The sequence below is a fragment of the Pelecanus crispus genome, chromosome 3 (assembly GCF_030463565.1).
Source record: "Pelecanus crispus isolate bPelCri1 chromosome 3, bPelCri1.pri, whole genome shotgun sequence".
In the NCBI taxonomy this organism is placed as follows: Eukaryota; Metazoa; Chordata; class Aves; order Pelecaniformes; family Pelecanidae; genus Pelecanus; species Pelecanus crispus.
In genome coordinates, this window is record NC_134645.1 from 47,195,343 (window position 1) to 47,206,712 (window position 11,370).

An 11,370-nucleotide genomic window follows, 5' to 3' on the forward strand; every position below is an offset into this window, starting at 1 on the left:
AGGTGAGTAGCTAAAAGTAAACAGATCACCTTAATGGTCTCCTGTTTTATATTTTCCTTCCTTGTATATAAACATGGGTATCTTTAGTAGCATTGCAAAGGATATTTAGAATTAGGGAAATGTTGAACTGATCTACCTCTCCAGCTCATCCATGTTTTCACTTCCACTTATCAAATGCACATGTTTCAAGTCATCTTATGAACTGAACATCTTATAAAATCTTGGCTGATTGATACTGTATCTATCAAAGATTTTCAATGCTCCCTTCAGCTATAGCTTATGCAACTCTTAATTTTAATGTGTCCATCCAGAACTACAGGCAAGAGAGGCACAATTATGTCTCAGTTATGGTTATGTCCCTGAGGAACTCAAAAACTAAGGCTTGTCCCACACTGCAAAGCTCATCCAGCCAAAGAGGGCTGCTGATGTAATTGGGCCAACAAAAACCCTCACGGAGATGCATTTAAACTGATGCAACCCTATACTGTCCTCATTTTTGTCACTGGGTAAATAAGGGAATGGCCCTAGGCTGGGAAGAGAGGAGGCAGTAAACGATGCCCAGTCCAGCAGAAAGACTTCTAGACGTACAGACCATATTCCCACTAGGTGGCTCTGCCAATGTAGCTATGCTCTTGATCATTCAGTAATTACTCTAAGCTATTATTTCTCAAGCACAACCACATACACCACATGTAGGTACTCTGTACTTCGTGAATGGCCAGCATACAAAAGCTTATTCTTGTTTTTCTTGCTTATTCTTGCTATTCTCTTGGAGTTTGACTTTTGCTTCTAAAAATGAGTCATTTGATTGGTCACAAAAAAAAGGTGTTGGAAAAATCACTTCATGACTTGCCAAGGTCATACAGAAAGTCTGTGGCAAAGCACAGAATTGAACCCAGGTGGCCTGCATCCTCAGCTAGTCACCTAAGAACACAGATCAGATGCTGCATTAGAAGCAGGATAGCCTGGAAGCATCCCAAGAAAATTTATGCCATCATCAGGATGTAACAACCCAGAAAACAGGAAGCAAAATACTCCTGGGATAAAGGGTGAGCTGCCTTGACAGACAGACATATGGGTGTGCTCACATATGCTACTGCATGGCTAGAGACATGGCATGCCAAATATCCCGCAACATAGCACTACATACATTCGCATGTCATGCTATGATATGACACCTCTTCTCCAAATAGAGGGTGCTGAGGACAAGGAGAGGAAATAGTTTCCTGCAGCATCTCTGAAGATCAAGAGAAGCCTCCATACAACTGGGGTGAGGACTACACAGTGGAATTAGACAGCAGCTGTGAACAGAGAAGGTTCCAGCCTGGCCTCAGGGCACCCAGGAAGGGCATAGTAAATTCTGCTACTCCTTACGCAAAAGCTATAGGTCCATTGCTGCCTCTTTGGAAAGAGTCTTAGTATACAACAAGGAAAGTTGGGAAAAACTTAAAAGAGTCTAGTCTAATTCAGCTGGATGAGAACAAAGTCCCTTCTAGCAGCAAATAACTCAGCGTGGCCCTGACTTGTTCACCCAGGAGGTGACTTCCATCCAAGAGCTCCTCACCAGGAATTACACCTTTTCAGCCAGCTCTCCGCAGTTCCTACTGACTTGGCCTAATGCAAGTGACTCCTAATCAAGACTGGTTTAGTAAAGCTCCTACCAGATCAAAATGGACCTCAGCTGGCTCCTGTCATTTCCAAAAAGCTCATGCTGATTTGGCTGACTGTCCAAGATCCAGGAAAATTGCATGTAGGCCCTGCATTTGCAGAGGGTAAATTCTCCCTTTCTGGAACACAAAGGAGACAGGAGCAAAGCCAACAGGAACAAACAGAGTCAATTTGTCTGGATGGATATGTTTGCAGCAACCCCTGCTCTATGGCTTCTGACCCTGAGCAGCACACCAAGACATCCTAGGCAGACTGGCATCTCGGGCCTCAGTGACACAAGTTTCCCCAGCCCCCTCAGTCACTTTCTTCCAGCTTTTTTTGACTGCTCCAGGCCTGGACACCAGCACAACTTCACGCTGCAGCCACTTGCAGAGGGAACTATCCTTACAAAGAGTTATTTCATTTTGCAAGGGGCCAATAATTTAGCCCCAAAGAGGACACTCAGAGGCACCCTGTACTTTGGAGATGAGCCCAGCTTTCATGCACTTTCCTTACCCCTCTCAAGCCCTTGGCAGAACCAGGATTCAAAATGATCGCTTTGATTAGAGGCTTATGGCCACTTAAGCATCTGACTTCCATGCATGGCCCACCTGGCAAGGCAGGCACACCTCCCCCAAACCCACGCTGGGCCCATAACATTTGCAGGCTGTGTGGGCTGCTCTGCTTCAGGGCCGAGCAGCTTGCCGCGTTCTCCTCCAGCTGCGTCGTCAGCAGCGTCATGCTGACAGGTTCAAGCCGTGCAGAGAGGGTTGTTTTTATAACTCGCTCTCTTTTAACAAAACTTTCCCAAGCTTATTCCTCTACATTATAGTCAAGATCACCTGCTGCTCAGGGGGATTCAGATTCTTAAAGGAAAATTGCAAAAAAACAGGAAAGATTGACACATAGTGGCATCCAAGGAAGAAGAAAGCACCTTAGCACTAACCAGTTATTCCAAATACTGAGCTCTGCCAACATCCCTTGTTCCTGACTGGCAACTCCCCTTCTTTCTCTGTTGTTCCCTGGTGTCACCACAATAAACTCTGCAGATGCTCCTCATACTGACCTGCAGCTCTCCTACTATTCCAGCCCTGGGACCATAACATATTGCCCAGTAGTTGTCTTTGAGCCTTGATCAATACCTCCAATGCCACAGTGACATGCTGGTCTACTCACAGGTTAATCACAACTCAGCTCTGTGATCCCATAACCCATTTCTGCTGGCATGCCTTGGCCTTCGCTTATGACACCCCAACTATTCTTGTCACAGATTCACAGCACAGCTCTTTCCGTGCACCTCAGTCCTGACTTGCCACCTCCTTTAGCCCATAGAGGCAGAAACCAGCAGATGTGGAAGTCGCTCTGCTGTATCAGTCCCAAGGTCTCTATAGCTCAGTATTTCACCTCTAGAAAAAGCTACCAGACAAGTCAGGGGAGGATGTAAAATCCACTTAGTAACCTGTCCACCATCCAAATTGAACTGATATTAGTTTACAAGCCTGAAACATGATGTTTATTCTGGCTTTCAGTTATGCTATTAATAACTACAGTGACTCTCCACATACTTGCCATTCACACACTGCCCAATTACATATATTCTCAGTCATATTGATGAGCATACTGAGTAGTGTTGCTCAGGTCTTTTCCTAAACTAAAAGAATTAAATTAGAGCACTTCAAGATGTCTGAGAAAATGAGTTTTCTCCCAGTCATGCATTATTTTCTGTCATTCTACAGGGTACGTAATTGGCCATTGAGCTGCCTTTTCAGTAAGCTTAGCTGGGTCTCTCTGAACCTCCTCACAGTCCCTCTCTAGTCTTGACCAATCTAAATTTGGCTAGGGCTCACATACTAATATTTAAAGCTCCCGCAGTGCAAATGAAAAAAACATGCTATAACAGGATTCTAAACAATGCCATTTGTTTTTTGTTTTAAAATTTTTGTATTGAATTTCATGCTCTTGAATCCACAGCCCTGGAGACCAAAGGCCCCTTCTTAGCCGAAAGGAGCTGCACAGGCAAGACAAGAACATGTTTCTTCACAGTGTGCTGGAGGATCAACTTCTAAGTTCCCCCGTGAGTTTAGACTCTGAGGAATATTTAGTCCACAACTTCTTTGATTAAACTATCAATGAGCGCAATGAAAGTCCAATGCCTTTTTGAGACAGGGATATTCTCGCCCACTAGGAACTGGACTACAAAAAAACTTATTTCACACATGTGCTGCCAAAGAGCTGTCAAATGGAAACAGCTTATTGTGAAATGTTTTTGTCATGAGAACGAATATTCACTCAAGAACAAAACAAAACCTATTCAACCTCTCTGACTTTAAAAACAAAAAGCCCTCTGGCCAAGAGTTTCAAAGTTGTTCACCACCCTTAGTTGGCTTGAGATCCAGGATCCAACAAAGTTCAAGAGCTGCTGCCCAGTAGGGCAGGGAATGAGATCCCAAACAGGTGTGGACCAGGTGTGAAAAAGTAGAAGGTTAACACACCCCATCCATCACTGGACAGCACATCTGTAAAAACGGAAATAAATATTAACTCAAGTCAAAATCTTGTCTGGAGATGAGCAGAATTCTCCCCAGTGGCAACTAAAGAATATCATGTGGTGAGGACTGCAGCTGAGCTGATTTACTGCTAAACTGTGCTTGTATGGCTGCAAGAGGCTCTCATTCCCTCACTGCTGAAATGCTTCTTCTCAATATACGAGACAAAGAGTCTTAGTGTTCTTCTGAATATCTCTCTGGTTCATTTTTCCAATTGCAAAGCAAATGGTTTGCAGTTTCATTGTCTTGCCAGACTCATAAAAAGAAACTATCAAGCGCTAGCCAAATTGTGAAGCATGTTTTATGAAAACTCAATTAAATTCTGGCCATCAGTATCTCACTTTCATCTCTGCTGAGCACTGTCTCAGCTTTCTTGTTGCATGCCAAGCTCATATTCTTCTCTGATTCACTCAGTGAGATTACAGTTAACATTTTTGTTTTGTTGTTGTGGGGCAGAGTCCTTCTTGTTTATATACTAGATCTGCAGGGTACCAGAAACAAGTATCTTTGGGGTCAGGAGGGGAGTTTATTTCCATGTCTCAGATATCAAAATGGGAATTGCATGTCACTATCACTCACACAAACAGACACTGAATGCCCTTCCCAGAAAGAACTGACAGAAATTAAATGAAAAGAGAAGCAGCACTGCACTGCAATACACTGGAAAGTCTCATCAGTGGAATAGCTCTTTGAGCTGCACAACATGGCAGAGGTCCATGTAGCCCCTACAGTCCAGCATACCAGGAGAATTGGAAAGTGTCATAAAAGTACTCCTATGCCTTTCTTTCCCCAAGGGAAATTCCCTTTTCCCTTTTCTGTCTCGAAACAGATATGGTATCCAGCCAGCTGTGACATATTAGGAAGCCATAAGAAATGCAAGAGCATATTGTGTTTTCACCTGACTGGCAAGGAGGCCTACACTATTATTTTCCAGCAGCCTTCAAGTCTCTTCCAGGCCACTGATGAATGAAAGTAAAGAATTCACTAAAAAATGTGATGCAACAGATTGCAAAGCAGAAAGGAGACTCAGTTAGGGATGAAGTAAAACTGATTTTAATAGACCAACAACCATCACTCCAGCCCATCTGATCTTTTTTGCAACATGCCAGCCCAGGAAGAAAGCTTGATGATGACTGAAACAAAACAAAACAGAGACATCCTACTGTCTTGTACTGTTATCACTCTTCTGCTGTCCTCTAGGTCTTCTATTTAGAAGACTGTCTAATAAGACTGTCTCCTATTGTCTACTACTCAGCGTAATTTTGGTGCTAAGTGATAAAAATGCAGTGAGAAGGGCAGTCCCTGCTTTTATTTGTCCTCATATTTGAGGCTTTTCATGCTGAACAATATCAGCAAATGCAAAAAAATAACCTAGAGAGCAAATACATTCTTTCCAGATTTGCAAAACGTAAAGATAAATCAAGGTTCAGATAACTGTGCTCTGATTAGACAAATCTTCTAGGACTCAGGGTGTCAGCAAACATAGGTGTGTACAAGAAGTGCCACGTTCTAAACTTCTAACCAGCTGGAAAACAGCAGCATCACAAAGAAATACCACTCTGGGAGCTACATCAACAGTACAGTTGCCTAAGTGAGCACTCTTCTCAGAAATACTCGGAGGAGTTACATGACTGAAAGCCTCCAGAAGTGAAGGGCTTTGAGGTGAATCCAGCTGATATATTTGTTATATGGTGCCAGCATAATTTCCCCGAATGGCTAGAGAAAAGGGGAAGCATGAAAAGGGTCAGTTGCGAATGTATGTGCATGTGGGGGAGGGGGGCAAAGAAAAGGCAAAACTAGCTGAGAACAGGCTCCATTTAAATTGCATACAGACCTCACACAAAGCACAGAGAATTGGTCAGTAGATTGAAGCCATCTGGCTGGAGGAGCCATAAGAGGAAAACCCTGCTGGAGATCTCTCCATCACATCCCATCATGGTCCAACATCAGAGCACAGCACGGGCTTCCCCCACTCCAATCTCATGGAGCTAAATATGGGAAGAAGAGCAAGAAGACTGCAAAGTTCATTGTTCTGACAGAGCCTTCTCACAAAGTATAAACCTAGCTGGCGCTCTCTCCTGCAAACGATTTCAGTTTTGACTCTATGCCTTGTTACAAAAATCCCACTTCACTTAAAGTCTAGGTGTTTGACTGCTGGCTGGAACAGGCTGCAGAGCCTGCTCTGCACTCAGACAGCCTCATGTAAATCTTGACTGGAATGATCAGAGGCTGAGCTTGTGGATCCTCCTGCACTCAGAGACACGGATGTGAAGCTTACAGATGTCCACACTAAATACTCAGTGAAGCAGTTTCTACAGCGATGCATCAGTTTGCCAGAAAGAAGGACTGGGCAACACTGGTTTTGCCTACGCTGTCCCAAGGCCTCTCTGGTAAACCTCAGGCTTCGGTGGCCACAAGAGAGAAACTGAGTCGAGGCTGTACGTGCTGCAGCCAACAGCACAAAACACTGATGCAGACAGCTGGCTTCAGGCTTTCGTGACTCTCCAGTGAAAGACCACCCCAGGGCTCTCCTCATGTGAATGAACCAGAGGATTCCAGGTCTCCTGCTCATCCTCACCATTTACAATCACGTCTGTTGTTGAAGGCAAACTCAGCATTCATTACAATCCAGCCTGGAAACTTCTAAAGACACAACATTTTTATTATAAAAACATATAAACATATTTTAAAATGTATAAAACATATTTTATTTTTATGGCTCAGATAAACCGTCTGACTTCAGTTAACAAATTAACACTGCTTGTGTTTCAGCACACTGGTATCTGAACATTCAACGATGTGGTGGTCTTTATGTCAACTCCCTTACAAATTCAATGTTTTTCATTGTCTGTTTTTCTGAAGTCCCTCCTTCACCTGGGTTGGAAAAAAAAAGGCACTTAACATCTGGAAAAATTAAAGCTTTGGAAGTTTGCTGGTCTGATTGCCACAGTGTTGTTACAGAGTTTTTGTTCCGTATGATTCTCCCATGCAGCCCAAATATTAATTGCCAGAGATCAAATCTCAGTGTAAGTGGTTCAGTTGTTTTCCATCATTTTGACTTGCCCATATGGAACGTTCCCAAAATGTCAAAAGTCATTAATATTTTTTAAACACTGAAAATCTCAGAACTTATCATTTCTGTATCAGAAGTGACTTTCAGTGATCCTAAAGGTTTCTCCAACAAATGCCAACACTGAGGTATTTCAGCTGGTGTCAGCAATGCCACAGATACTCGGTATAAGAACAGTAGCAGTGAAAATATATAAGGAGAGCGGTAGGGGGAGAAATAGAACTGAAGTGCTCTTGAAATAGGAAGTTGGATTAATTTTCCCACTGGATTTTTCTTGTTTACACTTAGCTTGAAATCTTGGAAGGAAACATAATGAAATTATTGCTTGGTTATTTTACTTTGAAAAATAACCATATCCACTGGGAAAATAAGGAAACCTTAAAAATATAAACAAATTATTTTCAAGTGAGTCACTCATTCTCCTACCAGAGTGCCATCCCTCCCTGCTCTCTTTGCAGCATTCCCTTCTTACCATCTCCAGCCACCTTTTCATCCCCCTCCACACTTCGAATTACTAATTTCTGTCCCGATGTAATTCGCCTCCACCCTCTAAAGTCTGTTTCAGAAGCTGGTTGTCACTTCTTCATGGACACAGGCATTCAGGGTAAGCTGTTGTTGTGTGGGCAGGCCTTTCCTGCTGATGAGCTTGTGGCCACTCTTGACCAGGACACCTGATTCACATAGGTGAGATGAACCCCACAGGAGCCTCTGCACCTAACAGACTGGTGACACTGGACAATCTTCAGGAAGGTTTCTGTATTGCAGTGGTTGAGTAGGATGAACTACATTTTTGGTGCAACAGGATTGTTAGTTACTCCCTTCTCTTATTCAGACTTAAGTGGTTTTTGTCATAGAATCATAGAACCATTTAGGTTGGAAAAGACCTTTAAGATCATCAAGTCCAACTGTTAACCTAACACTGCCAAGTCCACTGCTAAACCATGTCCCTAAGCACCACATCTACACATCTTTTAAATACCTCCAGGGACGGGGACTCAACCACTTCCCTGGGCAGCCTGTTCCAATGCTTGACTACCCTTTCCATGAAGAAATTTTTCCTAAACCTCCCCTGGCAGAACTTGAGGCCATTTCCTCTTGTCCTATTGCTTGTTATCTGGGAGAAGAGACCAACACCCACCTCACTACAACCTCCTTTCAGGTAGTTGTAGAGAGCGATAAGGTCTCCCCTGAGCCTCTTTTCTCCAGACTAAATAACCCCAGTTCCCTCAGCTTCTCCTCAGAAGACTTGTACTCCAGACCCTTCACCAGCTTCATTGGTCTTCTTTGGACATGCACCTCAATGTTTTTCTTGTAGTGAAAGGCCCAAAACTGAACACAGTATTCTAGTTATTCTGTGGATGTACTATTGCTTGTCCAGGAAAATGGAAATAATTCCATAGTAGAAAATAGTTGGAAAACACGAAAGAGGACATGAAAATATAAAGGAAACAGAAACATAGCACAAAGCCATGCTATGCGGATTTCACCTGACTTTGGGACTGAATCTAGTCCAACAAGCCACCAACATCTAAGGACTAACTGGATCTAGTCTGCTGCTTCCAGGACTTGTGTTAGTACTTATGGCAGTGCTAAATCACATCACAGAGACATCCAAGCTTGTTTTAAACACAGCGATCTCTACACAGCACAGCTCTGCATGGTGTGGACTTGCGGGGGCAGATCAGGATACCCCATTATACCTGACTGACAGCATTCATGATTGTGTTGCTGTTCCCATATTCCTCAATGATATCCTCTAAGCTTTAGGAGCAGAAATCAGAAAACTGCACACAATCCTACACACAATTCTACAGCACAAATCTAACCCTTGCAGAAAAGAGCTGAAAAATGTGAACAGAGTCCATCCTGGAATATTTTCCTAGAATGCCCATGACTGCTTAGTTATAGAGCTATCCTTTGCCATATTTATTTATAGAGCTGTACTATGCCATATTTAGGTCAGTCTCAGCTTTTGGATAGCTTGGAAATGCCAAAATTGTACAGAATTAATAAAAACATCCATTCATAGAGGGTCAAATCCTACCTTCCCGTCCAGGAAAATGATTTTTGGCTGTACGGGAAGCTGCTTCTCCATTTCTCCATCTGAGGGCTGCACCTGAACAGAGATGTTATAGACAAGCATGTTCCTGGGTGTTGTCTGCTTCCATTTCTTTCACATGCAAAGGAATGTTAAAAAAAAAAGAATCAGAAAATTAATGCTATGAAACCACCCAATGCTAGTCCCAGAGGTAATTCACATCTTGCCTGTGTCTAGGAATGACATGTTACTTTCTGTTCACAGGATTTTAGAATCATAGAATCACTTTTGTCACTTTTGTTTTTTTACAATCAGAAATTTGAATTATCCAGACATTTTTTATGTAACTATAAAATATTACTGTAACATGGTCTTTCTCAGTATGGATTACCCAACAGGATAAACCTGTGAATCTGTGCCTTTCTCACTACAACCGAGCATCCCCAGAACAGTTCTCAGGATCTGTAGCATTTAATATATGTACATAGCCAACAAGTCATTTTGATGAGCTCACTAAATTTCCTCATTTAAATTCGCGGATGATCAATTGTTGGACTTGAACACATTTCTTCTGCTTCTGATCATCCAACATCAAATTACAAGCTATAATAAAACTTCTAGAGATTTTGCAACCTACTCGTCACCAGATTCAGAAGGTTTCCTAATTTTTCAAGGGGGAAGGGAGGAAGGATGTTGGATGCAAAGTGAACACTGACCTGCACTGACCCCTTCTGGAAAGCACCAAAAATGTACTATTGGAAACTAAACCTGTACTGGTCTTGGGGGCACGTGTGGGAACTACGTGACCTAATAGCTTCTTCCATCTCAATTTCTATGAGTTTTAAACATGCTTGGTTGGAACGGCCTCAGCCTTCATAAGCTATTTGCATAGGTAAGGCTCTGGAGTAGACATACGTGTCATCCATTAGCACCCAACAGACCGGAAAAGGCCCAAAGGACCAGAAAAGTTTCTTTGTAGAAGCAGAAAATAGTTATATGTTATAGGAAATAAGAAAAATAGCAAAACATATTCCATTTTTCAGACAAGAAGTTAGTATGAAAAGAATGCAAGTTAGTATGAAAAGAAAAACGGAGCCTTACAGAACATTTACAATGTCTAATCTCAAAGCAGTTTAAATGAGGGAATACTATTTCTTTGAGAACAGTACCATAAAATCTCTAGAGGCCATAAGCAATTAGGACATAAGTTTCTCATCTAAAATACGATACTCCTTTGCTCCTCACCAGACCCACACTTGGGAGTGCAAGTTTAATTTTAATTCAAAAGGAAAAGGAGTCATTCTTCAATGGCCGGTGACATCCTGTTCCATTTCTTGGAAATGTCCAGTTCTATCTAAACTGGATGACCCTCCGCAGTGCTGACAAGTCACAGACCATGGCTGAACCAACTTACAGAAAGAAAATCACTTTCTTTTCTCTCTTGTGTACACTGACATAGTATTCAGGGCTATTCTTCCTTTCCCCTGAATATGAGAGCTTGATGAAATAAACACATTCAAAAATTATCTGCAAGATATCAGAAATATGTCAAATTTCCAAACTTGGAAAGAGATGATGGGCTTCAACTCAAATTGGCACATGCTTTGTTTGCCTCTTCGGGACTCGGTGGTCTGCATTGCTAACAGTTGTACAAAATACTCAGAAGACAAAGAAAACATCTCGGGAGAAGAGACAATTCGCTCAACCAAGGGACTCCAGGGTTTTCAGAAAGCAACTACTTTCCTTCTTTGCATTAAATTATGTGTCACTTAAATTCCTTTAGAGACAGCATTTGTTTGAAGTTGAGGCGAGCAAGTGGAGTACTTACTGTATCTGAACTATCACCATGTTGCTGGCCTCTATCTGTCTGACCAAAAACCATAGTGCTGCTTAAGTATCTTCATCAAAAGTCCCACGGCTTGGGGAAACTCTTGAACAGCCCCTAACCCTCTGTCTACATATCTTTACCATGGTGAGCCAGCACTGTGCTTACCAACTGTTGATTTCTATCCCTTGAAGAGAGTCACCCCTTTAGGTTTTCCCCATCACAAGAGGCAAGAAAGCCAGCA